This window comes from Falco rusticolus, chromosome 6 (genome assembly GCF_015220075.1).
Source record: "Falco rusticolus isolate bFalRus1 chromosome 6, bFalRus1.pri, whole genome shotgun sequence".
NCBI lineage: Eukaryota > Metazoa > Chordata > Aves > Falconiformes > Falconidae > Falco > Falco rusticolus.
Genome location: NC_051192.1, coordinates 17,523,853 through 17,537,333, shown reverse-complemented (window position 1 = coordinate 17,537,333; position 13,481 = coordinate 17,523,853).

The window sequence follows — 13,481 nt, the reverse complement described above, 5'->3', positions numbered from 1 at the left end:
GACCCTCTCAACTGGCAGGGATCTGTGAAAGGTCAGTGCAGAGAGGGCTTCCCCCAGGCGCAAGGGGCTGTGCCGTGGGCACATGTCACTGGTGGGTGGGGGCATCCCCCGGGGCTGCTGGCACAGGGATGAATAGGTGAGCATCACCTCCAGGGGTGGGGTGATACCACAGGGGTGGATGGAGGTGTGTCAGCCCTGGAGTCCCCGTTGCCCGCTCACACCACCATCCACACATGTGGTTTTAGTGTCATTATGTCAAAGCACCAATAAAACCATATGTGTGGAGCACACCTGCTTATAAAATCACTTTTATGGCTGTTGGGTACCACTCAGGCCCAGGCAGTAACAGTGTCCCCATCCGCTCCTGTCCAGCAGTCACAGCAGTAGTGATGGAAAGCCCCTTCCCATGTTGGAGAGGCTGGAAAAGCCTCCTGCAGCAGGCAGAAGGATGAGCTGCTTGTGAATGCATGGGCTGGAGCCCTGGCAGTGCAGAACGCCAGTCAGTATCACTACCCATCTATCCATCTAGCTAGCCATCTAGCCACATGTCTATGTAATTTTCCAGTCATTCCTATGTCTATTTGCCTATTTGTGCCTACCTACTTGCCAAAATACCTATATATTTTTCTATACCTAGGTATCCATGTGTCTATGTCTCTTTCACTTATATGTCTATCCGCCTACACCTATTCACTGTATATCCTTATCTGTCACTGTATCTCTGTGTGTGGCTGCACTGGTGTGTCCCTCACTGGATGTCTATTATGGGTCCGTGCGTTAAGCCCCGACCCACGCGGCAGTCAGTACCACCCCAGCTATGGGGCTGCCCGTGCCCCCAGGCCTGTAGGACTCCCTACAACCCATGACAAATGGTGCTGCCTGTGACCTCCCAGATCCATGGCTGCCTTGATTCTCTGGTCTGCCTGTCTCACAGACCCACAGGGCAGTTTGTACCCCTTGACAAGTGATGCTGCTGCTACCCCAGACCTGTGGGGCAGCCATGGGAATGCCTGCAACCCCTGGTCTTATGGGGCTGCCCATGTCCTGACCCATGGGGCTGCTTACCCCAGATCAACAGGGCTGCCTGCAACCCAACCCACGAGGCTCTCTGCACTCCAACTTGTAGGCTGCCTGTACCCCAAAGACCCCTGGGACTGCCTCCATCAGGACCCACAGCCCTGCCTGCACTCTGCCATAGCTGTACCCCGAACCCACTGCTCTCCCTACAGCTCAGACTGATGGCGCTGCCCACACCTCAGACCCTCGAGCCTGCAAGCCCAGCTTAGGGGGCTGCCTGCTTGCAGCCCTGACTCTCAGCCGTGCCGAGCCGTGCCGAGCTGAGCCGAGCCGAGCCGAGCCGTGCCGTGCAGTCAGCAGTGCCGTCGGGGCAGCGAGGCCGTGGTTGTCAGCCCCTATTGATGAGGTGTGGGCTGATGGCAGGGAGCGACGGCCGTCCGCCGGCTTCACTCCAGACTCCCCGGCGCTGGGGTCAGCCCCCTGGCCAGCCCCGTCGCCGCCGGGAAGGGAAGGGCTGGACCTGGAGGGGATGCCCCTGCTCCCCCTTCTAGCATCACACACCAGGTGCTGGGCTGTGACAACTGCAGCGGTGGGGTTGGATATGATGAGAAAGGGCCAGTCTTGACCCATATCCTCTGCCCCTGAGTGGCAGATGCTGTGTCAGGATGGAGGCTTCATCTCCGATTTTCTTCTGGACTGGAAAAAAACTATTCTGAAAAGGGGAAAAAACAAACAAAAAGAAAAACAGAATTGAAACGACAGAGCTAAACAGCAGTTTTCCATATCGATGCTCAGGACTCCAAGCACTGAACCTCCAAGGGCCAAATCCATGTGAAATTGTCTCACACGAGCAAAGGACAAACAGTTTCAGGTGCTGGCAGCACTGAGCAGTAACACCGTAGGTTGGTTTGACCTTGGATTAGATTAACAGGCAAACCCCACAAAACACTGATAATTTTAAAAATGGAAAACTTGAAAAAAAGGCATAAAACTCCCTCATTTTCTTCAACAAGGCAAAAAAAACCCTTTGGCGCAGGGTGAGCATGTGATCTAAGGCTGACAGTGTCCTCCAGCAAGGGACACTGGAGTCGTCTGGGAACTCTCTATGAACCTTCCTCTCTTCACCTGGATCTGTCACAGACAAATTCCTTGAGCCTGGAACAGTGCTCACATGCAGATGCTCACACAGCCTCCCCCAAATCCCCTGGCCTCAGCTTTGCAAAGGAAAGGGGACCCAAACTCCTGTGGGAACTGGGGACTTAAAAGCCTCAGGCACCCTTAAGTGTTAGGGTAGCTGCATGTGGGAAGCACTCAGCTCCATCAGAGCTGGGGATGTTTGGGATCAGAGGCTGGATAAACGGATCTGTTGCTATTAAATAGTTGTTAATCTCCAGGTGTTGCCAGTCCTTTGGATTATATCTAATTTCCGTGTGATCTACACAACAATTTCTGGAGTAGAGGCAACACCACGGACATTTTTTTATTTCCTAATTAATGTCCACCCAACACTCCAGAAATGTCCCACAAAAAAGCTGCTCAGAGCACCCCCTGTGCTGCTGATCTTCAGCGAAGTTGATCACTGCAACCTTCCCTGGCTTCACTCCCAGCAGCAGGAATTCAGGCTATGCCACTGAGATTCCTATGGCCGTGCAAATAAAGCTTCCAGTTTCCCTTTACCATCAGGAGGAGTCTGCTCGCTCTTTTGCTTCTCCACTTCTGGGTTTGTACTGTAAAGAAAAATATCACCAGTGTTGATATTGCTGATGCATTGGCGTGACTGGACAACCACGGAGCTGATGCTCCCTTAAATCTGCTGAAACCCAGCTTGGCTTTGGCTTTCAGACTCAGCATGAAGCTTCACACCAACCTAGGACTGCTTTCCAGGGTGGAAAGTCTCGAGTGAAGGTGGCATCTTGTCACCTGTGGGGAAAAGAGAGGAAATACACAACGTGCTATAATCGTCAAAGGCCCTGTAATGTGAAAGTTCAATTTATCGTGAAATTATATTGTTACTGTTAGGCAAAACAGCAGTGCAGCACACCATGGAACGAATGCTCAGGTATGTTGGCAAATTTATATCTAGTTAGCCCTCATTCTTAGATCATTAATGCATTCTTAGATCAATAGTGTTGATATTGTTAATAAACAGTAATACATGTTAGGCAATGCACTTGGAGACAGATGCAGCTCTGATTTCTTGTCCATCACACAAACTGGGAGGGATGCTGTGAGTCCTGGGGCTGGCAGTGTGGGAGGGGGAGAGGCGGACTCCTGGGCATTACTTGAGTTTTGAAGATTTTTACTGGGAAAAAAACCCAACCAAACAGTCAGAGGCAGGAGGAGCCTGGACTTGAATGTCTGTAATTCTAGCTATCATCTGCCAATCAATACATCAATTTATCTATTGTTCCAGGTGGCAAAAAAAATTAGATACATGATATGCTTATACATGCAGGTATTAGATAAAATAAATTAGATACATGATATGCTTATACATGCAGCTATTTGAATTTGGAGTCTACCTGGCTGAACAGACGGTGCTTTGGGTAGGTGTATATACCTCTTGGCTTGCAGGAGAGCACAGCACAGGCTCAGCCCCATGCTGTCCTACCCTGGCCAGGTACCAGGGACTAGATGGATGCCCTAAGGAAGGTACTGGGAGATGTTGTCATTAAGGAAAGTGAAACTTCTGCTTGAGCTGGACAGTGTGAGCTGCATCTTGCACCTGCTGGTGGGATCTTGCCCTGTAACCAGTCTGAGATTTCTTTGGCTTAACATTCTTGCCAGTAGCGCAAAACCAGTAATAAAGGAGGAGCAGGAGTGCAGGGAGAGGGCGTAGCTTTTATTAGACCAGTTGACATCTTTAGGAAAAAAAAAAAAAAAAAAAGAGAGAGTATGCTTTTGCCTGACAGATCTCACATTTTTTAGGGTGAGCAGGGTTCCCTGACATTTCAGAGGGGCTAGGCAAAGGCAGAGGTCTTCCTTTGCCCTCCCATCTGGGTGGTCACCATCTTCATGGTTGATGCTAAGGGTAATATTGCACTGGTGAAAAGATATACCAACAGCATTTCAAGTAAGGGGGACAAAGCAGAATTTGATTTAGTACATAACAGCAAAGATTTCACTAAAGCACAGGTCTTTACATGTGCTGGAAAAACGTGTGTCACGTACCCTTACTGGTACCCAAGGGGCTAAATGAGGGATGGCCCCTGTGTTCTGCCATGGTACCTCCAAGAGGGATATCTGACCTTGGGCTTGCTTGTGTCGATCAGCTGTAGCTCCCTGGGAATCACTCCTCGGCCATATGAGACCAGAATCAGGCTGGATAATTTCTTTTTTCTTTTCTGTTTCTTTTCTCTCTTACAAAGGATCCCTGGGCCCTTTATAAAGATTACCAAGTTAAGCCACACAACAGCACTGCAGGGTAGGTAGATCTTCATATCTGGGAATACAAGGGAAAGGATGATTAAAGGTCTTGTGGGGGACAGCAGATCCAGGATGGGACCCGCCTCTCACAGAGCACTTAGTCCCGTGCCTTACTTAACACAGGATTATGTATTTTTGGCAGAACAGCTGTGAAGTCTCACTGTAATGCTAGTGGGACATTGGAGCATATTCCAGTTGTTAAGACCCAAAGATACGTAAACCATCATGGAGAAGTGGTTGCATGCACCCACGGAGGGCTCCTCTGCAAAATGCATACTTTTGATTTACTGTCTTCTGACATGCCAAAAGGGCAATATTTAGCACCTTTCCATACAGACTGTGGTAGAGCTGTACGTCTAATGTTCACTCAAGGAAAAAACACATGTCAGAAGTAGAACTGATTAGGAAATGCATTTTTTGGTTCAGTGGAAAATCTTCCCAAAATCAAGAAAAATATCATTTGTGTTTCATCTGGAAGAGGAAGAAATACAAAATTACCAAACTGGGAGGTTCAATCTTTTTGTATTTCTGGCTGGACGAAACTCTGAAGTGTAATAGCTTTGTTCAATTTTTTTTTTTTTTTTAATTGAATTTAATTTCACTTTGGGGTTTTTGGTTTGGTTTTGGTTGGTTTGCTTGTTTTAAGAAGATTTGAAGACATTTCTGGATGAATTGCTATTTAAACTCAATAAAAAGAAAAACTGGGCTTGAGCTGCTATAAACAAGAACTTTAATCATTTTTAATTGTCTTCAGGTACATCTAGGGTTGAAGTTTTGTTCTTGAAAGGGCAATATAATGGGATCATGAATTCAGATGGGCTTTACTAATTATAACTGAAATTTTTTTGAAATATTTTCCTTAGCTTGCAGTAAAAATGTATTCCTTCTTTCCAGAGTCGTGGTTGTTTTTTGGGTTTTTTGGGTTTTTTTTTGTTGTTGTTCATATAGAGAAGAAAGAACATTTTCAAAACTCTGTCTTCTTATTGCACGCCTGCACACCTGAAAAGCCTTGGCTGTTAACAGCATGCAGTCGGAAAAACACAGAATGGGCAAAAGATGTTATGTTTTACATTGTTGCAGACAAAACCCAAACTCACAAACAAAAAAACCCCAAACACCCAATGGGACCTTTGTTGTTTAACTGTTTATTTCTTGGCTTTTCATCTTCCATGGAAAATGTTATTAAAAATATAAGAGCTGCAGCTCTGCAGCACAAATACCAGGATAACAGAGAAGTCTCTGATGTTTTTTTTCTCACTTGCTTGCATTGGATGAACATTTCTGTCATCACCCCTTGCAGATGTTTCTTGCACTCACCTGTTCTTTAAACAAATCTCAGCATTGTAGTTGGGTCACATCATCCCTGGCCTCGAGGCTGTAGGTGAGATTCACATAGGAACAGAGGTTTTGCAGTTTGTTCTGCACGTCTTCATATCCCGTTCACAATAAATCACAGGTTTTTTTCGAGGGCACCCTAAAATCTTCCATTTTCCAGTGACCAGTTTTGTGAAGAGCATCTTTGAGCCTTAGCTCAAATCCTTGGGATTTCAGCCCCAAATCAGAGATTTGTGAGCTAGTGTGCCATGCAGAGCTCTTTACATCTGACGGAGCCTAGGCGCTGTGGCTACAGGGGAGATTCTTGGAGAATGGCTCTCACCATCTCTACTTTCTTCTGAATTTCAAGGCTGGGGGCAAAATTCAGGGGTTGTTTGTAAGCATGGAAATTTTTCTGATCCACCGCTTTCCTCTGCTGTCCAGATGTTCCTCCTGTGAATTGCAAAATGAATGTCCCACTTTCATCCTCATCTGAACAGGATCAACCCAAGTTATACATATACCACATCCACTGCAGGCAGGACCATGGCTGAGTTTTAGCTGGTGAAAGCAAGGCCACAGTCACACCCCTTAATCTTCCAGGGTTAGCCCCCTTCCCTTTTTCCAGGGGCCCATAGACTGAAGCTGGTAAAGTCCCATTAAATGCAGAGATCAGGAGATGATGGCAGTGGACAGCTGTGGGTCTGCTTTGTTCTGCAATTCTCTGCTAAGGGTCTCCTGGCAGATTTTGAGGCAGGATGTCTCCTAGTAAGTTTAGCCACAGTGGAGCAAGGGTTCTGGACATCAGCTACAGGGGCAAGCAAACACATATTCCAAACCATTCCCATGAGGTGGCTTGGCTGTTGCCACTCTGAGTTGGGAGCTGGAGTTCAATAGGATGGGTGTGGCCACCTGGCCAAAATTCAAGCCTGGCTCTGTTATAATTTACTTGATGTTCCTAAAGATGCTGTGGCCAATTCCCTTAGCTCTGCTGTGAGCTGTCCAGGAGCTTCTGGTCAAGTCATGTAGGCTTAATGTCACTCTGCAGTCACTCCAGAGGGTGCTTCTCAGGTGAAGGAACTGTCCCTCTCTGTTGGTTACCGACAATAATTTAGACACACTGGGAAGCATCTGAAGTGGGTCCAGCTGGCCTCCAGGCCAGGTCATCCTTTTAAGAAATGGGGCTTTTTTCCTTCCCTTGTATACAGTTGGCCACCAGTGTTAAAAACATGGTGGAAGATGAGGACATCTTCTGTTGGTGATTAATTTTTTTTCCAGAATTCTTAGACAATTTCAGGTTTTTCATACGAGCGTTTCCACATTTTTATCAGTTTTTCCTGGTTTCTCTCTCCCCTACTCTCATTTTTTCCTCTCTGCTGCTGGTTCAATACTGGAGCCCAAATGCCTTACATATTGCCATTTTTGGGGAAAACCCCCACAAAACAATAGAAGTATTTGAGGGAGAAATCTACCCTTCAGATTTGGCCTGATTTGGAGCCTGGATTATCACAGAGCTTTTACTTTTACTTTTTTCTTTCTTCTTCTCCACCCTGTTCTTGTTCTGTCAGATGAGTTCTGATCTCATCAAGATCTCTACAGGTGCTTATCTCTGCTCCATTAACTGGAAGAGGGTTGCTCAGTAAATAAAGCCAAGGGAATGGTCACGTCTTCAAAAGATACCAGGACTTTAGGTGGAAAGGTATCTCTGGCCAAGGCTGCTGTGTTTGGCTGTCAGCACAATAATGCCCTGACTTGACTGGTCCTTTACAGCATTGTTGGAGGAGAAGGATGTCCTTAAGGCCTGGGAAACCCTAGCTCAACTCTCAATTGTCCTGAGGCTTCGGAAAGGCCACTGCACCTCCCTTGGGACCTCAGTTTCTCATCTGCTAAAATAAAGGTAGTAAAGCCCCATGGGGTGCAAATGGTGAATCTTTGACTGCGACATGCTCTCCACATAGCCAGACTCTGAGATGGCCGAGGGGACATTCATCCCAACATCCAGCTTGCAGACAAGGGAGGGAGGGATTTGACCATGCAAACAGAGATTAGGCATTGATCAAAACAATCCTGAATGGGTTTATGGATAGGTCTATCAGTGGCTAGAGCTTGGTGCCCTCCCTGAGAAATCTGGAGGGCTGATGGCTCGGCAGTGCCACTGTGGTGATAAGACGATAATGCTGACAAGAGAAGTTATCGGGGTTGGGGACAATGCGAGGACATAAGCAAACATTGGGCAGTGTCATTGCAAGAAAGGCTTTGGTAGTCCGTGGGGTAATGCTGTCTTGCAAGGCAGATGCTGGGAGCTGCCTTCTCTGCCCGGTGGTGTTGGGAGGGGGGTCTGTGTGTCCTAAGGGTGACTGTGGCAACCTTAGGTCATGAATGATGGCTGAGGGTACAGCGTGGTGGCGTTTGGGTGAAAGCACTGGAAAATCAGTGTGCAAAGCAGATGTCTTGGCCCCCCTCACCAAGTGTACTGAAATCATCAGTTCTCAGCCCAACTTTGTGCTGGAGAAGGCTGTTGGAAAACAGTCTCTATGTTATCTCTGTGTCTGTAGCTTCCTTTTAAGAAACAAAACTATGTGACTGTGCTGGCTGCACGTTCGTCCAGATAGTGTTTACTTTTACTGATTACTTCAAACCAGATTTGGGAAAGGTGTGGAGGCCTGCAGGTAAAAGCAGGAATAGGTACCAGGTATCAGGATTCATAGACCCTGGCTAGAAGCAATGCTGAGCCAGGAACTCTGTGTGTCTGAGCTATGGGCAGGCTGCAAGACTGGCTAAAGGTGAAGCAGGTGTTCTGTTCTAAGGAAAATCACAGAGTTTTATTCTCCACCCCCCCAAATGAAGGGTTTCTAGCTTTCCCATAAAGAGAAACCTGCTCTTAGGAGGTGATATTTTGAGACAACCAATATGCACCCCTTCCTACTGGGTCTGTAATGAAAATGAGATCCCAGAGCTGAGAGCTGTCGGCCGGTCCCTGTGAAGCTCACACATCTAAATGTTCCCATCAAAGCAATAGGAACATCCAGAAACCTTGCAGTAATTGGATCATGAAGTGCAATCTCCTGTGATTAGATCAGGAGTGCTCTGCCAGGATTACACTAAATCAAAATAACTAATCAGATGGCTAGAAGAGGGAGCTCCTCTTCATTTAAACTTCATGAATTTCCTGTCCGCTTGCCAGAGCCCACAAGTTATGCACTTAAAGATGCAGAGGTTACTGCTAGTGAGCACAGGCTATTGCTGCAGCAAGAAAAAACCTTCATAAGCCACACAATGTGAAGAAACAAAATCCAGGCTCCAACTGTCCCCAGTGTGCCTTGTCTACAGAAAATACGTAGCTGCCTGCTGTATTTTCTATTCAGGTTGTAAGGCTGCTGCTCTGCTTTACGAGTCTCCTGGGACAGCTGGGGTCCTTCACTGCTGGGCTAAGTGGTGGCATTCCTCGAGGGTAAGAGGAGGGAGGTAAAGGTGCTGATGATGGCTGGTTGGACAGGCCCATGTGGTGTGCTAGAAGAAATGCAAAGAAGTGACTATTATTTTTTATCAAAAAATCAAAGGTTTCTCAGAAAAGTTTCAGAGGTCTCCAGCTTATGCTGTGCTAGATGAGGGGTTTTCAGCTCTCATGCTGCTGCTCAGAAGAACGTTTGTCTAGAGGGAAAGCCACATGTTTCCTGCTTAAAAAGAGTTTTACTAGCAAACACTGGGCATCCACAGGTTTGGCCCTGCTTAGCTGTCGCTGAGGTAATGCTGATGATCATTTGTTTACATCTTCACCTAAATGAAGTAAGCCAGGATGTTTTGCTGGTGATGTTACTTCTTGGGGAGCTGGACAACAATACTGTGAGCCAACCTTTCTGTGCCACTTGTCTGTGAAGGCCATACCACCTAAACCTCTGTAAGGCTTGGCATGGAGCTGAATTTGCAGCTACCTTGTCTTATCTAACTGAGTAGCTCCATAGATTCACAGGGGAGGACTTGAGTGAGTGAAGATTGATGGGGCCGAGCCCATTGTTTGGGAGGTATAACTGGGTGGTGCTGTATATACTCATCTTCTGGCAGTGTGCGAGCAAGTGCTTGGTTTTAGGAAGACATATACCATGGCAAGGTTTCTTGTACCAAGTTTTGTGTGTCTTAGAGGCTGAGTTCCCTGGAGTTTGCGTGGTGAGCCACACTTTGGTTGTGTTGGCCAAGGTGCGCACCATCTGATTCACCATAACCATAAAGAGGTCCAAGCCCTGATTAATGCATTGTGGAAGGTAGGTGCAGGGATGCTGACCTGGTTTCAGGAGCCCTAAAGTTGTCCTTACCACAGCCTGAATTTATGTGGACATCTAAACCTGTTGGAGCAGGAAAGACCGAAAATGTTCTGGGCTGCAACTACTCTACGTAGCGTAACTTCCCCAGAAGGATACTGTGGTTTTAGCCAGAGTTTTTCATGACAGCAGCTGAACACACTTCCTACTGTTAGGAAGGTGCTGGTTTTTTTAAACAGAAAATCCCCTAAAATCCTGTCAATTTTGGTTTGAAAGCAAAAATAAGGGAGTTGCTGTCAGCAGAAAGCTCATTCAGCTTAAAACAAAAGACATTCCAGCCAAATTAAATAATAAAAGAGGTGATAAAACCCACCTGCTTTTTAACTCCAGGTTTCTGTTTCTTCTTAAATCAGATCAGTGTATTCAAGATATTGAGGTCAAGATTTTTTGTGTGGAATTATTGGGCCAGATCTGTATCTATTTCAAATAGGAAGAGGCATATCATTCTAATCATCATCATTTTATGATGCTGCACATCCCGTTTCACTAGCCAGTCTCAGGGGAAGCAGATTTCCCTCTTGCTTTACAGGAGGGAAAATCAGAGCAGAAGACTTTCCTGAAGTTCCTCAGAGGGTGAGGGAGAGGGCTGGGAGGACAGGCAGAACTCTGTGCCTGTTCGTTGGTCTGGGCATGAGATCATGCTTCAGACCCAGACCTCTTGGCTGTGTCTCAGAAATGGATCTGCCAGTTCCCAGTTCCTGACATTTATTGGCCTCCTGGTCTAGATGGAAACACTGGCTGTGCAAGAGGATGGTGAAAAAGGGAGGAAGGAATAGTAACAACACCTGGGCATTCAGCACCATCTCAGCCCCCCATAGTGTTCCCCAGTGGATGTCCAACCACAGCCATGTTTCACCTGTAGCAATACCCATTCTGACACTTCTTTACAGGCAGAACTTTGCAGTGGCACAACTGCAGCTTGTGCAGTCTGCCAGAGACCTAAATTTGTGCTGCTTTGTCTGTTTCTGGAAAAACTTGGAAACAACAGCTTCTCCTGAGACCCAGTGTTGGCATTCCATACTTTGACATTGAGGCTGCTGCAATTCCCAGCTGACCATGGAAGAGGGTCCTTCTTGGAAGGATGTATAAAAAGAAAGGACTTATTTTGCTGGTGGTTTTTTGCTTGATGTTACCAGAGACAGCAGGATGCTGCCAGGAGGTGGGCTGCAAGAACCCTGCATTAAGGATATATCTAAGGAGCCTGTATGTGAGCAAAATGGACAGTAGCTAATTGGTTTCAAGGGCTCTAAACACCTCTGTGACTAGCAGTGTATTCTTAATTTAGGGAATGGACATGTCACACAATGTCCATGCAAACCTAATAAACCTGGACTGAGTGAGGGGTGCATCTCTTGGCAAAGCTAACTCAGTTGCAAAGCCTGGGACACACAAACAAGAAGTGTGGAAGCGGTTTATGATACCTTGAGACAAGGGGACACTTGGAGGAAACCTGGAGAAAGGTATGTGCATAACTCTGGGACAAGACACAGCGAGAAATCCAAGGATAAAAGAGGTTTTTTCATTAAGGGCTGCCCTGATTAAACATGAGTATTGTTCTCACCATGGAATGAAGACGATCAGTTGGAAGTAGGAGCCTCAGTTGTGTTTGGTGTTGGACAAATATATCCTGCTCCCCCAAAACTGACAATCTTTATAACCAAGAGAGAAACTTTGTTGAAGGGGAAAAAAAGAGGTGAAAATAAGTGGAGGGACTTGCCCAGGGCTAAGCAGGATGTGGTGAAGTCAAGGAGGGCACTGTGGTCTCTTGGCTCCTGCTAGCTGCACCAATCTGTTTCAGGAGTCAGGAACGAGTAGTGACAGTAGATAATGAATGGAGTTGGTGCATTTTATTCCTTCCCTTTTCATGATACCCTTGGATGCTTGCACATGTGAATGGAAAGGATGTTCCCGGGTCCACAGAGGTCATAGTGCAACCATTTCACTGGGGTTTGTAGGAGATCTTGGGAGACTGCTCTTAAAAAAAATCAAGATATCCAGCAAAGTGACCTATTTTGTGGCTTTCCCATTGGGGTTCCCCCTATATGGTTGGGTTGAAAATGACAGACTGTTTTTTAACAAATCATCCTGGTATTTGATTCAAGCCTGGGGGAATGGTGGGTAGGTGAGCTGTAAAATGGTATGTCTTTCAGCTCCCAGCCTTTGCCTTGGAGTTAGATAACAGGAACAGCAGATAAGAGGAAAAGCGGGTCTTTAATTCAGTAGAATTTCACTTAGTGTGAAGGAAAGTGTCTAGTGAGATAATTAGACTAAGCCAGGAAATAGCCTTTTAAATCTCAGCTCTCCAGTGCTAAAAGTATATTTAGCATTTTATATATATGCACATCTATATATCTGTCTTTCACTATGCCACCATAAATCCCCTGCCTTCTAGCAGTTTGGTGGCCAAGAAATTCTTTTAAACTCATAAAAATAAGCCAATACAACAAGCTGCCTTTTCAACTACAGAGGCTGGAGCATTTTATATCAAACATTCGCACCCTCTGAGGACACCTGAGGCCAACAGAGCCACAGTCTTTGCTTGCCAAGAGGTGCCCACCCAACCTGTAGCTAGCTGCACAGAGAGGGGCCTTGGCAAAGTGTGGCCAAGATGATGTTTTAGGTGGTGTGTGACCTACTGTGCCCTGGAGCCTCACACTTGCGTAAGGGGGGCCTGACCAAGGCTTTGCATTCAGCAGAAGCTTTTGGTAAGGCTGAGTAGGGCTTGAGGTTTGAGTTTTACTCTTTTTGAAGACATGGATCCCGCTTCTGGAAAGAAAGCCGTATCCACTCTGCTGTTCCTCATACATATCCATCCCTGAGCGTTTGCTGGCAGGAAGCAATGTTCCTTCCATCTGGGTAGTGGTGTAGGGTTAGCGCGTGGGTTAGCACTGTGGTTCAGGGAGATCTGCCATGAACAGCCCTTCCATGGCAAAGCATTGCTGCACCTTCATGTGATCAGGTGGGTTCACACCAAGAGGACAATTTGGCATAATAAAAGAGCATTGGGCATTCCTGGATCATGGCAGCTAGGAGCTGGCAAAATCACCCAGATTCACTTTCTGTTTTGAGAGATAGATCCAAACATCCCTTCACAGCCTTTGCATGGGATCTTCCCAATCTGCAACTTGCTGGTGGGTGGTCTTATGACTCCTCTACCAGCCTCTCCTGAGAGTTCCCTGCAGTCCTGTGCTACTGTCTACACCTCTGCAGCTCCAGGGACTTAGGCCAGGGAAATCCTAAGTGTGGTAGGCTGATGTTAAAACTTGAGATGGAAGCAGAAGAGGCTTGGCCCACATCCATGGGGAAGGTCTAATGGCCCACTGCCATCCTGCTTCTCCACTTCAGGCTCCTGAGCTCAGCTCTCATAAAGATGTCAGGCAAGAGAGAGAGCAAATATGGGGTGGCCTC